Source organism: Phyllobates terribilis, unplaced genomic scaffold, assembly GCF_046119375.1.
Source record: "Phyllobates terribilis strain yellow unplaced genomic scaffold, ASM4611937v1 Scaffold_463__1_contigs__length_1437734, whole genome shotgun sequence".
Taxonomy (NCBI): domain Eukaryota; kingdom Metazoa; phylum Chordata; class Amphibia; order Anura; family Dendrobatidae; genus Phyllobates; species Phyllobates terribilis.
The window spans coordinates 931,323-947,878 of NW_027363223.1; the positions used below are offsets into that span (position 1 = coordinate 931,323).

The following is a 16,556-nucleotide window of genomic DNA, read 5'->3' on the forward strand; positions in this document are numbered from 1 at the left end:
GAGGGGGTGAGTCAGATACCATTGATGCCAAGGAAGGAAAGTTTGTTAGTAATGAAAAGGTCATGGATGTAGGAAAGTTTGTTGCAGACAGAGCCAGCGTTCCATAGAGCTCCTGTTAGTGGGATTGGTGAAGCGGGGGATGGGCAATAGGTATAGGGTTAGAAAGGTTGCGGAAATTTGATAGATTGTGGATGAGAGGTAGAAGTGACTGTGGGGATGTGGTGAGGAGGGCCATGATTTGGAGAGATATCGCCAGCAGTGAGGAGGAGCAGAGAAAGTGATATTAGTGGGAGCAGGAGAGCGTGAGGTGGCTGTCTGTGTTTGGAGACAGAGGATTGTATGTTGAGGAACAAATCTGAGGAGGTGAGATGGAGGGAGAGATGACCACTTCATTACTAGGTGTATGGATGAGAAGGGTTAGTAGAACGTGTAGGACTATAGTGGTGAGAGTGAAAACCAAGAGAAACATTTTTTACTATGGCTGTGCAGTTACCTTCAGTTATCTTCTGGTTCAATTCTGGTCTAACTCAGTGCAGCACACTGTAAGATTGCTGCCGGACAGGTCGTGGATGGGATCTATATGTCCCCGAAGTGATGGTGATGTAGGACCCGAAGAAGCAGGCTCCAGCACACATAGTGTAGGGAGTTAATGGGCCCAGATTAAAGGGCCGAGTTTTACGAGCAGCTGAAGGGAGCTGTTATGTTCCAAGTTCACTGATGAACATCTGCTTTCTTCATGTTGCGTTGCGATCTACCAGTGTCTCCGTAAGATTTGGCCGCTCTCTACTGTTATATGCAAGAGTGTGCCAATTTTCCAAAGGAACAAGGAGATTGAGTAGCTCAACAGCCTCTTGCCACTGATCGGCAAACTAATTTGGAGAAAATAATTGGACAAAGCCTGAAGGACGCTGTAATACAGGGCTGTGTTCTGGGGGATGGGTGAAGACATACACTGTGTTCCAAATTATTATGCAAATAATATTTTCTCAGATTTTCCCAAATTACCTATATGAATTGCAGTCATTGTAATTTTCCAGTCAAATAACTATTAGAGTACAATTGAAAGGTTTTTGTACAAACTGCCTATGATAACAGTATATTTTTAAAAAAATAAAAAACTCAAACTGCATGTTCCAAATTATTATGCACAGCAGAGTTTTCAACCTTTTCATTTTAATAAAGAACAAAAAAATTGTCATTTTTGAAATTATAAGCATTAGCAGGTTATTACAAACTGAAATCAAACAGTTTTCAACTCAAAACTTTATTCTAGGTGATGTTACATTTGCACATAGGACCCCTTGTTCGAAAGGAGCTTCTGAACTCTCTCGTCTATTGAATTTGTCAGGTTTTGGATGGTTTCTGCTTCAATTGTTTTGCATGAGGACAGAATACCCTCTCAGAGCTGTTGCTTAGATGTGAACTGCCTCCCGCCATCATAGACACTACTTTTGATGATGCTCCAGAGGTTCTCAATGGAGTTGAGGTCAGGGGAGCATGGGTGCCACACCATAAGTTTGCCCCCTTTTATGCCCATAGCAGCCAGAGATGCAGATGTGTTATGTGCAGCATTAGACGGGGCATTATCATGCATGAAAATGATCTTGCTGCGGAATGCACGCTTCTTCTTCTTGAACCATGGAAGGAAGTGCTGTTTGAGAAACTCGACATACATTATGGAGTTCATCTTTACCCCTTCAGGGATCCTAAAAGGACCGACAATATCTCTCCCCATGATTCCAGCCCAAAACATTACTCCACCTCCTCCTTGTTAGCGCCGTAGCCGTGTTTGCATGGTGTGTCCATCAACCAGCCATCCTCCACTCCATCCATCTGGACCATTGAGATCATTTCATGCATGATAATGCCCCGTCTCATGCTGCACATAACACATCTGCATCTCTGGCTGCTATGGGCACAAAATGGGACAAACTTATGGTGTGGCACCCATGCTCCCCTGACTTCAACTCCATTGAGAACCTCTGGAGCATCATCAAAAGTAGTGTCTATGATGGCGCGAGGCAGTTCACATCTAAGCAACAGCTCTGGGAGGGTATTCTGTCCTCATGCAAAACAATTAAAGCAGAAACCATCCAAAACCTGATAAATTCAATGGATGAGAGAGTTCAGAAGCTCCTTTCGAACAAGGGGTCCTATGTGCAAATGTAACATCACCTAGAATAAAGTTTTGAGTTGAAAACTGTTTGATTTCAGTTTGTAATAACCTGCTAATGCTTATAATTTCAAAAATGACAATTTTTTTGTTCTTTATTAAAATGAAAAGGTTGAAAACTCTGCTGTGCATAATAATTTGGAACATGCAGTTTGAGTTTTTTATTTTTTTAAAAATATACTGTTATCATAGGCAGTTTGTACAAAAACCTTTCAATTGTGCTCTAATAGTTATTTGAGTGGAAAAATACAATGACTGCAATTCATATAGGTAATTTGGGAAAATCTGAGAAAATATTATTTGCATAATAATTTGGAACACAGTGTACAGTGGTGGCCAAAAGTATTGGCACCCCTGCAATTCTGTCAGATAATACTCAGTTTTTTCCTGAAAATGATTGCAATCACAAATTCTTTGGTATTATTATCTTCATTTAATTTGTCTTCAATGAAAAAACACAAAAAGAATTGTCCTAAAACCAAATTGGATACAATTCCACACCAAACCTAAAAAAGGGTGTGGACAAAAGTATTGGCACTGTTTGAAAAATCATGTGATGCTTCTCTAATTCGTGTAATTAACAGCACCTGTAACTTACCTGTGGCACCTAACAGGTGTTGTCAATAACTAAATCACACTTGCAGCCAGTTAACATGGATTAAAGTTGACTCAACCTCTGTCCTGTGTCCTTGTGTGTACCACATTGAGCATGGAGAAAAGAAAGAAGACCAAAGAACTGTCTGAGGACTTGAGAAACCAAATTGTGAGGAAGCATGAGCAATCTCAAGGCTACAAGTCCATCTCCAAAAACCTGAATGTTCCTGTGTCTTCCGTGCGCAGTGTCATCAAGAAGTTTAAAGCCCATGGCACTGTGGCTAACCTCCCTAGATGTGGACGGAAAAGAAAAATTGACGAGAGATTTCAACGCAAGATTGTGCTGATGGTGGATAAAGAACCTCGACTAACATCCAAACAAGTTCAAGCTGCCCTGCAGTCCGAGGGTACAACAGTGTCAACCCGTACTATCCGTCGGCGTCTGAATGAAAAGGGACTGTATGGTAGGATACCCAGGAAAACCCCACTTCTTACCCCGAGACACAAAAAAGCCAGGCTGGAGTTTGCCAAAACTTACCTGAGAAAGCCTAAAACGTTTTGAAAGAATGTTCTCTGGTCAGATGAGACAAAAGTAGAGCTTTTTGGGAAAAAGCATCAACATAGTGTACAGGAAAAAAAAAGAGGCATTCAAAGAAAAGACCACGGTCCCTACAGTCAAACATGGTGGAGGTTCCCTGATGTTTTGGGGTTGCTTTGCTGCCTCTGACACTGGACTGCTTGACCGTGTGCATGGCATTATGAAGTCTGAAGACTACCAACAAATTTTGCAGCATAATGTAGGGCCCAGTGTGAGAAAGCTTGGTCTCCCTCAGAGGTCATGGGTCTACCAACAGGACAATGACCCAAAACACACTTCCAAAAGCACTATAAAATGGTTTGAGAGAAAGCACTGGAGACTTCTAAGGTGGCCAGCAATGAGTCCAGACCTGAATCTCATAGAACACCTGTGGAGAGATCTCAAAATGGCAGTTTGGAGAAGGCACCCTTCAAATATCAGGGACCTGGAGCAGTTTGCCAAAGAAGAATGGTCTACAATTCCAGCAGAGCATTGTAAGAAACTCATTGATGGTTACCGGAAGCGGTTGTTCGCAGTTATTTTGGCTAAAGGTTGAGCAACCAAGTATTAGGCTGAGGGTGCCAATACTTTTGTCTGGCCTATTTTTGGAGTTTTGTGTGAAATGATCAATGATTTGATTTTTGCTTCATTCTCTTTTGTGTGTTTTCCTTGCAAGCAAATTAAATGAAGATAATAATGCCAAAGAATTTGTGATTGCAATCATTTTCAGGAAGAAACTGAGTATTATCTGACAGAATTGCAGGGGTGCCAATACTTTTGGCCACCACTGTAAGAAGCATGATCTGTGCTGAACAGTATGGATGGTAATCCAAAGCCTCCATAACCAAGCTTGGCATGGAAGGCACTCGGGAAATAGGAGTGTGAGTTGGGGGTCTCCCAGTGGTAATACAGTTGGAATCACTGCCTTATTAATACAACGGGGAACTGTTTTTATTTCAATTGACAATTTAAAGGGGTTGTCTGAAACCAACACTGATTTAATTCTAAATCTCTATTTAATTTAATAATCTAATTGCTTTTCTAATATACTTTAATTAAAAGTTAATCTGAATTTATTTAACTGGGGTGTGTTTGTATGTGTGTGTATATATTTGTTTTTTTTACTAACTTCCTGTTTGATAAGATTTAGTTTGAAAATCCCCAGTGCATCCTGGGATATGAAGACGGACGCGATCAGGGAGCAGAGGCTGCGGTCACTGCTGCTGCCTCTTTCCGCACCCTGAATGAAGCGTCATCAGTGATGCCTGTTTCAGGGGCTGGGCTAGTCCTTGCTACTCTGCGCATGTGTCGGTTGTCAATTCCAACTCTCAGTTGCTCAGCAGGATCTTGTCACTGTGCAATATTCTTTTTAATGCGCAGCGTCAGGGTTTCCTCAGACGACACCGGGGCGATCACGCAATATCTCATCCTGCCGTCACTGTGTCACGGATTTCGTCCTGAATCGCGAGCACACGATCCAGATTACTCGACAGTTCAGCACTTTTTGGGGATAATGAATCTCAAGACTGCTACCTACCGGAAGCTAAAATGCAATAAATGAGGGGCCAGGTGAAGAAAGCCATAGCAAATTCTGTCAGGTCCCTTAGAGGTGCATTGTACCTGTTGGGTACCCTGACATCGTGCTTCCCAGGGGTTCTGTGAGCACAATACCATTCCAGGGTTCTACAGTGGGATCTGCTACATAATGAAGTTTTTCTTAAGGGGCACTTGGAAGGGAAGATGTCCTTATCACCCCGGTCAGTAAAATCTTTATAGTGGTGGCAGGATGAGCCTAACCTATCTCGAGGGGTTCCCTGTGTTCTTATGGTCACTAGAACAATTACCGCAGATGCGAGTCCCAGAGGGTGGGGAGCCCATCTGGGAGACATGGTAGCCCAGGGGACCTGGTCAGATATCGAAAAGGGTCTCTCCTCCAATGCAAAAGAACTTCTGGCGGTAGACAAGGCGGTGAATAATTTCTTACCTTTCCTTCAGGGCCAGAATGTAAAGATCCTCTTGGATAACCTAGTTGCGGTAGCATATGTGAACCACCAGGGGGGTACATGGTCAAGATAGCTGATGAGAGGGACAGATCATCTCTTCCAGATTACAGAAAGTCACCTCCTTTCCCTGATGGCCCTCCATATAAGGGGAAAAGAAAACACCAGAGCAGATTTCCTAAGCTGCTATCCTCTGATGCAAGGGGAATGGGAACTAAATCAAGGAATTTTTACCCAAATAGCCTCCTGTCAGGTAGATCTGTTTGCCACAAAACTAAATCGGAAGACAAAGATCTTGTGTTCCCTAAATCCCCTAGCTGTGGACGCTCTCCTGATACATTGGGATTTCAGCCTGGCGTATGCCTCCCCCACCCTGGTTGGCTCTTCTTCTCATGGTCATAAGAAAGATCAGGGAGGACAAGGCCAGGGTTCTGCTGATCGCACCCTTTTGGCCCAGGAGGCCCTGGTTCTCATGCCTGAGGAGCATGTCCATCTCCGATCCTTGGGTTCTTCCAGAGATTCCGTATCTCTTTCTCCAGGGTCCGATATTCCATCCTCAAGCAACTGGCCTCCACTTGACGGTGTGGAACTTGAAAGGACACTGCTAAATCGGAAAGGTTTTTCCCAAGGTCTAGAAACCATCCTGATGCACAGCAGAAAACCTGTTGCAACCCATATTTATGCCAGAACTTGGAGAAAGTTTTTGTCTTTCTCTGGTTCTGGGGTTGATGGGGGGGCGCCAATAGGAAACATCTTGGAGTTTTGACAAAAAGGTCATGAACTAGGGTTATCCACCAGCACCCTTAAAGTTCAGGTTTCTGCCTTGGGTGCCCTATATAGCTGTGATCTAGCGGGTAACTACTGGGTTTGTCTGTTCATTAAGGCAGCTTTTAGATCTAGATCTATTGAAAGCAGCTTGGTTCCCTGGGATTTAAATTTGGTTCTAAAGGCCTTGACTAGCTCGCCGTTTGAGCCAATAGAGTCAGCAACCCTTAAATCCCTCTCCCTTAAGACCACTTTGTTAATAGCTTTAACCTCGGCCAGGAGCATTAGTGACATCCAGGCCCTGTCTATGGCCCCGCCGTTTACTCAAATTCTGGATGATAGGCAGGATCTGGTCTAAAAATCACTCTCTCGCCCTAAGGTAGCCACTCGTTTCCACAAACTTCAGGAAGTCCTCCTACCCTCCTTTTGTCCAAATCCTAGTAACCAGAAAGAGGTGGAGTTGCATACGTTAGAAGTGAGGAGATGTGTGGTTAGGTACCTTTCAGTTACCAAAAGCTTTAGAAAAGATAACTCGTTGTTTATATCCTACCAAGGGGCTAGGAAACGGTCTTAAGTCACGAAGTCCACCATAGCTAGATGGAATAGGGAGGCCATTTCTCTAGCATATACATCTAGCGACGAGGAAGTGCCAGAAGGGCTGAAGGCTCATTCCACCCGGGCTGTGGCGACCTCCTGGGCTGAGAAGACAGGTGTCTCGACAGAAGACATATGTAGGGCTGCTACCTGGTCCTGTCCCTCTACATTCCATAGACACTATATATGTTAGCTATGGGTATATCGGCTGACCTCACCTCTAGGAGAAGTGTTCCAGGCTGTGGTCCTTCAATAGATTACTTCATCTCTGTAATTCTCTCGTGGTGCTGCCATGGTCGACCGATAAAATCGTAAGTTACTTACCGGTAATGGGATTTTTCGGAGACCATGACAGCACCCTTACATTCCCTCCCTTCACGTTTGTGGGAGCACTCCCCTTTTATTAATTATAATCTCACACTCAATAGGTGTCGTGTGGTATGGCAATTTTGTGATGGTTTGCTGTGTTCATTAACCTGGCGGTCCTCTCAATGCTCTGTAATCCAAACTGAGGCGGGAGAGAGGTGACGCCCTTTTAAGCCTGTAGGTTTCCTCTCCTTGGTGGGCGGATCCCCTCTCTCGTGGTGCTGTCATGGTCTCTGAAAAATCGTCGTTACCGGTAAGTAACGACTATTCATTTGATGGAGCAATCAAAAAGTTCTTCCCCAAAATGGTAAGTATTAAAAACGGGTCTTAGAAAATTGAAACACAAGCCAAACAATTTGTTTGCAAAGTTTAGAATTTTTTAAAAGCAGTAAAATGTTTTTGTTTTTTTCTTCTGCACCATTTCACTTTATTTAGAATTCATTGCCCTTGTTTTCTATATCTTGCACAGTAAAGTGAATGGTGTCTTTCAAAAATGCTGTAATTTTGTCCCACAAAATACCTCTCAACCCTGCTGTATTGAGTAGTGTCTGTGTTATTCAGCAAGTAAGAAAAAGATCTTCAGCTCACCTGGCCCAGCCTGCCAGTCCTCCTTTCCATGATCTCGGTGCTCGGAATTAGTCCATCCCCATCTGGGAGAAAAATCCTCAGTGAAAGTAAAAAATAGTTTTCCAGCACACGATGTAGAAAAATTAGAAAAAGCCTTTATTTAATCAATCGTTAAAAAATACAATTCCAACAGAGATAAAAGCATGTGTAAGCTTCCGCGTTTCGGATCATATTTGACCCTTAGTAATAGCATAAAGTACTGAATAAATGTTGCACTTTTCAAGGAAAACAGTCAAGGGAAGCTGCCAAGGGTAACACCCACCAAAATCAGCTGTGATATTAGCTCACTAATTCAAGGCTAGCAGTGATCTAAACACTAGTATAACCCTATACTACATCCATCCTCTACAAACATATTACAATGTGAACTGTCACTTAGTAATGCACTAATTATTTGATCACTTTTTACCCAAGTTTTTTATATATATGAATTCATTGAATAAACAATTGATGCACTATTTAAATATATATGTAACCATAAGAGCTTCTAATGATATCATTACCTATTTTCTAAAAATTATTGTTCTAACATTTGATTTCAAGGGCATACTTTTCCCCCCAAAAAATAAAAAAAAATCTCTATTTTAAAACCATATGAGAATGGCTGGAAATTATTACAAAATGTAATTAGCATGTTTTGTTTTGTATACTATTGATTATAGAGTCCCCTAGATTGATCACAAAAATAAAAAAAAAATAAAAAATGTATTTAATAAATTCCTCAATTTGTCCCAACTTTTTTAATATAGATACATCAATTCATGTCTTAGATTTAGTCCTGCTGGATATCTGGTATTTAGTTTTAGAATCCATCGAGCTTCAGTCATCTGGAGTAATTTCACCCTATCTCCACCTCGCCGTGGAGCAGAAACAAATTCCAAAGCACTTACTCGCAGGCTACTTAAATCCCCCTTGTGTTCATACAAAAAATGTTTGGAAGCCCCCGAAAGACTGCGGGTAGTGACATTGTTAATGTCATAAATGTGCTCCGACAGTCTTTTTCTTACACTGCGGCTTGTAGATCCCACATATTGTTTTCCGCATATCGTGCAAAAAATGATATAAACCCAGTGGTCAGTAGCACAGTTCATGAAAGTCTTAAGATTAAATACTTGACCCTCATTACTTATGACAGACTTGTTATTATTTATCATGAATTTGCATAAACCACATGACTTCTGCCCGCATCTAAATGAGCCCTTAGTGGACCACCATGTACGACCTATTTTGCCTGTATTTTCTCTGAGTTCACTCAGGGAGATTACATTTCCTATTGTCAGGGATTTTTTTGGAACAAATTTACAACCATTTTTTAAATGAGTCCACTAAGGGCTCATTTAGATGCGGGTAGAAGTCATGTGGTTTATGCAAATTCATGATAAATAATAACAAGTCTGTCATAAGTAATGAGGGTCAAGTATTTAATCTTAAGACTTTCATGAACTGTGCTACTGACCACTGGGTTTATATCATTTTTTGCACGATATGCGGAAAACAATTTGTGGGATCTACAAGCCGCAGTGTAAGAAAAAGACTGTCGGAGCACATTTATGACATTAACAATGTCACTACCCGCAGTCTTTCGGGGGCTTCCAAACATTTTTTGAATGAACACAAGGGGGATTTAAGTAGCCTGCGAGTAAGTGCTTTGGAATTTGTTTCTGCTCCACGGCGAGGTGGAGATAGGGTTAAATTACTCCAGATGACTGAAGCTCGATGGATTCTAAAACTAAATACCAGATACCCAGCAGGACTAAATCTAAGACATGAATTGATGTATCTATATTAAAAAAGTTGGAACAAATTGAGGAATTTATTAAATACATTTTTTATTTTTTTTATTTTTTGTGATCAATCTAGGGGACTCTATAATCAATAGTATACAAAACAAAGCATGCTAATTACGTTTTGTAATAATTTCCAGCCATTCTCATATGGTTTTAAAATAGAGATATTATTTTATTTTTTTGGGGGAAAAGTATGCCCTTGAAATCAAATGTTAGAACAATAATTTTTAGAAAATAGGTAATGATATCATTAGAAGCTCTTATTGTTACATATATATTTAAATAGTGCATCAATTGTTTATTCAATGAATTCATATATATAAAAAACTTGGGTAAAAAGTGATCAAATAATTAGTGCATTACTAAGTGACAGTTCACATTGTAATATGTTTGTAGAGGATGGATGTAGTATAGGGTTATACTAGTGTTTAGATCACTGCTAGCCTTGAATTAGTGAGCTAATATCACAGCTGATTTTGGTGGGTGTTACCCTTGGCAGCTTCCCTTGACTGTTTTCCTTGAAAAGTGCAACATTTATTCAGTACTTTATGCTATGACTAAGGGTCAAATATGATCCGAAACGCGGAAGCTTACACATGCTTTTATCTCTGTTGGAATTGTATTTTTTAACGATGGATTAAATAAAGGCTTTTTCTAATTTTTCTACATCGTGTGCTGGAAAACTATTTTTTACTTTCACTGTCTGTGTTATTCACTATGTAATATGTTGTTGTTTTTTATGGTATACTAATGTATATTGACTAGTGATGATCGAGCGTGTTCTAACAGCCGTGGCACTTGCAGGCACGGCGACCTTAAAAGAAATTTCGAGCATGCCAAAATATTCAGCGAGCACCCGAACGTGCTCGCCGAAGGGGTTGATAGAACACTCTCGATCATCACTAATAGTTACCAGATGCCTCTAAGGATTCGTTTTTGGCCTCTGTTTTACTGATGCTTGAAGTGAAAATTTTTGTAGCGCTAATGATTAATTAATATACCCCTCCCTCCTATTCCCATTCATGACCATGCAGGATTTGGAAAGCTAAATCCATAGACACCTCTATATCTTTTATCTGTTGCTGCATTTGAGTGCTCTGGGTGTAACGGAGCACTTACCGAGCCTCAGCCTTCCAAGGTTGCTTCCCTGCCCAGCACCAGCCTCTTTATCTTGATTGATAGCTCACTGTCTGATTTTCCTTGCCTGGTGCCTGACGTTCCAAAAAACTGTGAGCTATCATTGACACCTGAGGCTAAGTTCCCACCATGAGCTTTCGTGAGTTTTTGATGTTACAGATTTAAAGCAAAAAAAAAAACAAGTAACCAATTTTACTTAATAGGTGCAGGAATGCTGTAGAAAATCTGCAACATCGAAAACTCACCAAAAGCAATGGGAACGTAGCCTAAAGAGACTGATGCTTGATGTGGGAGATAATCTCAGGAGACAGAGACTTAACTCCTTATTTGCATGTGAACCAAAATGCTATTTACTTAGAAGTGCAGCAACAGATAGAAGATATAAAAGTGTCCATTGGTTTAGATTTACATTTCAAAGGCCTGCATGCCCACATCTGAGGTTTAGAAGATTTCCTTTTAAAATTAGTGTGTTGCTTTGAACTGGAGCTATTGCTCAATCAGTAGCGCCACACTTAGTCACAAGGTAGCCCTAGCCTAATGGAGCACCATAGACACTAGCACTGGGAACTTTCCCTCCGTACACGCAGAACATAAACAAAAAAAAAGCAATTTGGCACATTACTTAATTATTTATGTAGATTTATAGAATGAAATGTTGGATCTCGTACGAGCTCTATCCTTGTTTTTCACAGAGCTCATATCTATTATAGTCTAGGGCTGTTCACATATTTCTGCGGGCCGCGTATTTTTCACCGAAACACGTTGACCTGTCGGATTTTGATCCAAATCAAAGTTTAGAACTTCTCGGATGCAAAACAAAGCTGATGAAAATCGGTCTTTTTTTTTTTTTTTACCTACAAGAGAAATCACTGTGGTCTGAATGAGGCCTTACTCTATTGTTTATTTTTTTAAGCAGCGTTCATTCCATGCTGCTGTACACATGAAGAGGGTTTACACACCTAAAATACATATATAAAACACAGAAACAAGCTTCCATTGACAGACTATTATGGAGGGGGACACTGCCACCACGAGCTAACAGTGTGGATTCTGGTGTCTCGCTCCTTCCCTCAGGGTGTATTCCAAAAGCCGCCTCCAATAAGCAAGTTCTGGCCAAGCTGCAGGTGGAGAGGGAGCCGGGATTACGGTGAAGGCCCAGACTGCGTCTCTGCTTTACACTTACGAGGGAAAGAAGTATCTCCTGAACCTGATCCACACTCCGGTGAGTGTGACGTTTCTTCTTGATTTGTTTCTCTGTGGTCTTGTTGCGGATGTTCAGATACTGAATGAGTTATACAAAATGCAGCAGCTGCTCTAATAATAATAATAATAATTAATTTACAGGGTGGGTCATTTATATGGATACACCTAAATTAAATGGGAATGGTTGGTGATATCATCTTCCTGTTTGTGGCACATTAGTATATGGGAGGGGGAAAACTTTTCCAGATGGGTGGTGACCATGGTGGCCATTTTGAAGTCAGCCATTTTGGATCCAACTTTATTTTGTTCAATGGGAAGAGGGTCATGTGACACATCAAACTTATTGAGAATTTCATAAGAAAAACAATGGTGTGCTTGGTTTTAAGGTAACTTTATTCTTTCATGAGTTTTCTACAAGTTTATGACCACTTATAAAATGTGTTCAAAGTGCTGCCCATTGTGTTGGATTGTCCATGCAGCCCTCTTCTCCCACTCTTGACACACTGATAGCAACATCGCAGAAGAAATGCTAGCACAGGCTTCCAGTATCCGTTGTTTCAGGTTGATATCACCAACCATTCCCATTTTAATTTAGGTGTATCCTATAAATAGCCCACCCTGTAGATCAGGGGTCTCAAACTCGGCTAACTATATGGGCCACACATAGAAAAAATGTGAATTTGAAGGGCCGCATTCTTTGCAGGATGATATGACATTTTTAATGATACCATATTGTTTTTTCTATACACCTTTTGATTATTTTTTGACCATTGTTTTTTTTTTTTTTATTTTATTCTTTTAAATGGCATTCATTTTATGGCCTATGGTACAGTTTTATAGTTTTTACAAGTTTACAGTTTTTACAATTTGTATTTACTTTTTGTGCCCCCTAATTGGCCACATACAGTGATTTTTTTTTTTCTCACAATTAGCACCATATAGTAATTCTAACCAATTTCTTATAGTAATGTCCCCAGTCTTGGTCCTCATCTTGTAGTAATGTGCCCATGCTGGTCCTCATCTTGTAGTAATGTGCCCATCCTGGTCCTCATCTTGTAGTAATGTGCCCATCTTGGTCCTCATCTTGTAGTAATGTGCCCATCTTGGTCCTCATCTTGTAGTAATATGCCCATCCTGGTCCTCATCTTGTAGTAATGTGCCCATCCTGGTCCTCATCTTGTAGTAATGTGCCCATCTTGGTCCTCATCTTGTAGCAATGTCCCCCATCCTGGTCCTCATCTTGTAGCAATGTCCCCCATCCTGGTCCTCATCTTGTAGCAATGTCCCCCATCCTGGTCCTCATCTTGTAGCAATGTCCCCCATCCTGGTCCTCATCTTGTAGTAATGTGCCCATGCTGGTCCTCATCTTGTAGTAATGTGCCCATGCTGGTCCTCATCTTGTAGTAATATGCCCATCCTGGTCCTCATCTTGTAGTAATGTGCCCATCCTGGTCCTCATCTTGTAGCAATGTCCCCCATCCTGGTCCTCATCTTGTAGTAATGTGCCCATCCTGGTCCTCATCTTGTAGTAATGTGCCCATGCTGGTCCTCATCTTGTAGTAATATGCCCATCCTGGTCCTCATCTTGTAGTAATGTGCCCATCCTGGTCCTCATCTTGTAGTAATGTGCCCATCTTGGTCCTCATCTTGTAGTAATGTGCCCATCTTGGTCCTCATCTTGTAGTAATGTGCCCATCCTGGTCCTCATCTTGTAGTAATGTGCCCATCCTGGTCCTCATTTTGTAGTAATGTCCCCCATCCTGGTCCTCATCTTGTAGTAATGTCCCCCATCCTGGTCCTCATCTTGTAGTAATGTCCCCCATCCTGGTCCTCATCTTGTAGTAATGTCCCCCATCCTGGTCCTCATCTTGTAGCAATGTGCCCATCCTGGTCCTCATCTTGTAGTAATATGCCCATCCTGGTGCTCATCTTGTAGTAAGTGTCCATGCTGGTCCCTAACTTGTAGAACATTCAACTGAAAAGAATCACTGACTTAAGCGGCCCTCAGGACCAGGCCGCAATCATTACGGGGGCTCCGGTGCCTGGGGGCCGCACTAAGCAGCCTCAGGGGCTGCATGCGGCCCTCGGGCCGCGTGTTTGAGACCCCTGCTGTAGATATAACACTGTTTTTTTTTTATTTTTTTTGTTTTTTTATAGACGCCCATAAGAGCTATCCAATATTTTAACATTGAAAGAGTTTGCTCTCAGATTACAACTTATCACTTATCCACAGAACAGATTGCTTGCTAATTGCTGGGGGACCCATCTCTGGGACTCCCAATCACAGGAAATCAGGTGCACGAGCCATATTACGCCCATGGATTGGCAGATGAGCGTGTGCACTGCTGCTCCACTCAAAGGCTAATGGGCTGCCGAAGATGGCCGAATTCACAGCTCAGCTATCTCCATCTGTCCCGTAGACAATGGCACCACTCCATTAAAAAAGGGGATGTGAGACATCAGTTCTTCTGATCATTGGAGGTCCCGGTTGTCACACCCGTACAGAATAGCCATAAAGTTGGGATCTTGGCACAGCCTATTTAAGAATGCTATAGAAAAAAAAAACCCAGCTCACCCACAGCGGCTCTCGGCGTGCTGAAGCCCGGAGATCGTGTGGCCTCACGTGTGTAAATCACAGGAAAAAGAAAAGGAACTCCAGCTCCATAAAATCCATCTTCATTATTTCATCTTTAAAAGTCCATTAATCCACAAGGTTCAAGTGAAAAACTTATGCAACATAGCAACATGTTTCACACGCTCAGCATTCTTTGTCCATCTACATACGAAATGACTCTCCTCACATTTAAATATGGTTATTTAAGAATGCGCCTTGTATCCATCAATCCATATTTGTCCAACATGTTTTCCCTTTTAAAGTTTTTGTACTTTTGTAGGGTCATGTTGATTTTAGCTATGAAGTTTCAAGGTCCCTTTCTGCATGCCAAGGTGTATTATTGGTGGTCGACGCAAATGAGGTACTTTTTCTTAGTGACGTTGTATATAATTATAATGCATATGCTACCTGTAAGGTAGATATAATTTATGATATACTGTTACTTCTTTATTGTTCCAGATTTATTGTACACTTGCATCTATACTCTTATTAGATTCTGATTATATAGAGACAGAGACTCTGATTCCAGCCATGTCTCAATAACTGGCTGCTTGTTTTAGTTTTATCACTCAAGGACTAGTAAACCTGCTACCATGTAGTCCTCCACATTCATGAGCTCTATATATAACCCCACCCGCACCACTGATTGACAGCTTTCTGTGTGCCCTGTGCATAGGCAGAATATCTGCAGCTAATAAAGGGATTTTATCAACACTGCATCAAGCAGCTCAGTAAGTGACACATCGCTGGAATCCAGGTACCACGGGTTTACCGTAACTAGAGGGGCCAGAAGTCTGCGGCGTCTGAGCTCCTGCACTGATTAGAAGCACTTCACTATCATATTAAACCGTGAAGGTTTCTGCTAGCAGTGCAAAGGTTAATCTGTTCAGTTGAGAGCTGCTAGAGCTTTCCAGCTGTTCAGTGTTGGCCTCTCCCCTCTCCTATATATGCTCGCCTCTGGCATTCTGGAATTCCCAGTGTTAGATTTATGCTGCCTAGTTCTGGAGTCTGAGGTGTTGGTTTTTTGAAGAGGCGTTTGTGTGTTAACCGCCGTCTTTGCCAGAGACATAAGGAGACACTCCAATTTCCAGGGGGCCTGGGGTCAAGGGCACCTAGGTTTGAGTTAACTGAGGAACCCATGCTGTTGGGTGTGGTATCTTGTTCTGTTGGTCCAACTGTAGTTCGGCAGAAAGTGTGTGCGTGCGTGCGTGCGTGCGTGCGCAGATATCATTGTGTGATGTCTGTTTATATGTATTTTTGTGTTTCAAATGTGTTTATGCGTGTATGTATATGTCTGTATATGTTTGTGTGTGTGCGTGACTGCATACATGTGGCCTCCTGCTGACTATAGTTGGCACCGTGCGGCCCCCTGCTGTGTATAGAGGGCGCCGTGCGGCCCCCTGCTGTGTATAGATGGCGCAATACGGCCCCCTGCTGTGTATAGATGGCGCCGTGCGGCCCCCTGCTGTGTATAGATGGCGCCGTGCGGCCCCCTGCTGTGTATAGATGGCGCCGTGCGGCCCCCTGCTGTGTATAGATGGCGCAGTGCGGCCCCCTGCTGTGTATAGATGGCGCCGTGCGGCCCCCTGCTGTGTATAGATGGCTACGTGCGGCCTCCTGCTGAGTATAGATGGGGCCATGCGGCCTCCTGCTGTCTCTGGGGGGGGTGCCGTGCGGTATCTATACTCAGCAGGAGGCCACACGTAGCCATCTATACACATATACTCAGCAGGAGGCCGCACGTAGCCATCTATACGGTGCCATCTATACACAGCGGGAGGCCGCACGTAGCCATCTATACACAGTGGGAGGCCGCACGTAGCCATCTATACACAGCGGGAGTCTCAGTGCTTTGCAAGAGCAGTCAATAAATTCTGCTTGACTAATTCTGAGCACCATAAAGTCTGGTTCGCTTCTAACCTGCTGTCTTCATTTTCAGCTTGCTGAATTCTAACTCATTTACTGTCATTCGAGACGATGCCTTTGCTGGTCTCTTTCACCTTGAATACCTGTAAGTGCTCCACTTAATGTCATATTTTTGATTCTGTTCTTCTTCATCTTTTGGCATGTGCAATTGTATGAGCAAGTATTCATATGAATTTATGACCTACTTAAACCT

The 16,556-nt window shown here is 42.2% G+C and overlaps 1 long non-coding RNA gene across 3 annotated transcripts in view; it reads left to right on the plus strand.

The window, feature by feature from the left end:
• The first annotated feature begins 11,698 nt into the window (after positions 1–11,698).
• The window catches only part of LOC141229234 (uncharacterized), a 166,938-nt gene continuing 162,080 nt past the window's right edge, over positions 11,699–16,556 (plus strand). For all 3 annotated transcript variants that reach the window (XR_012295964.1, XR_012295963.1, XR_012295962.1), the window contains exon 1: positions 11,699–11,842. This is a non-coding gene — a long non-coding RNA (uncharacterized lncRNA). The remainder of the gene's footprint in view (positions 11,843–16,556) is intronic.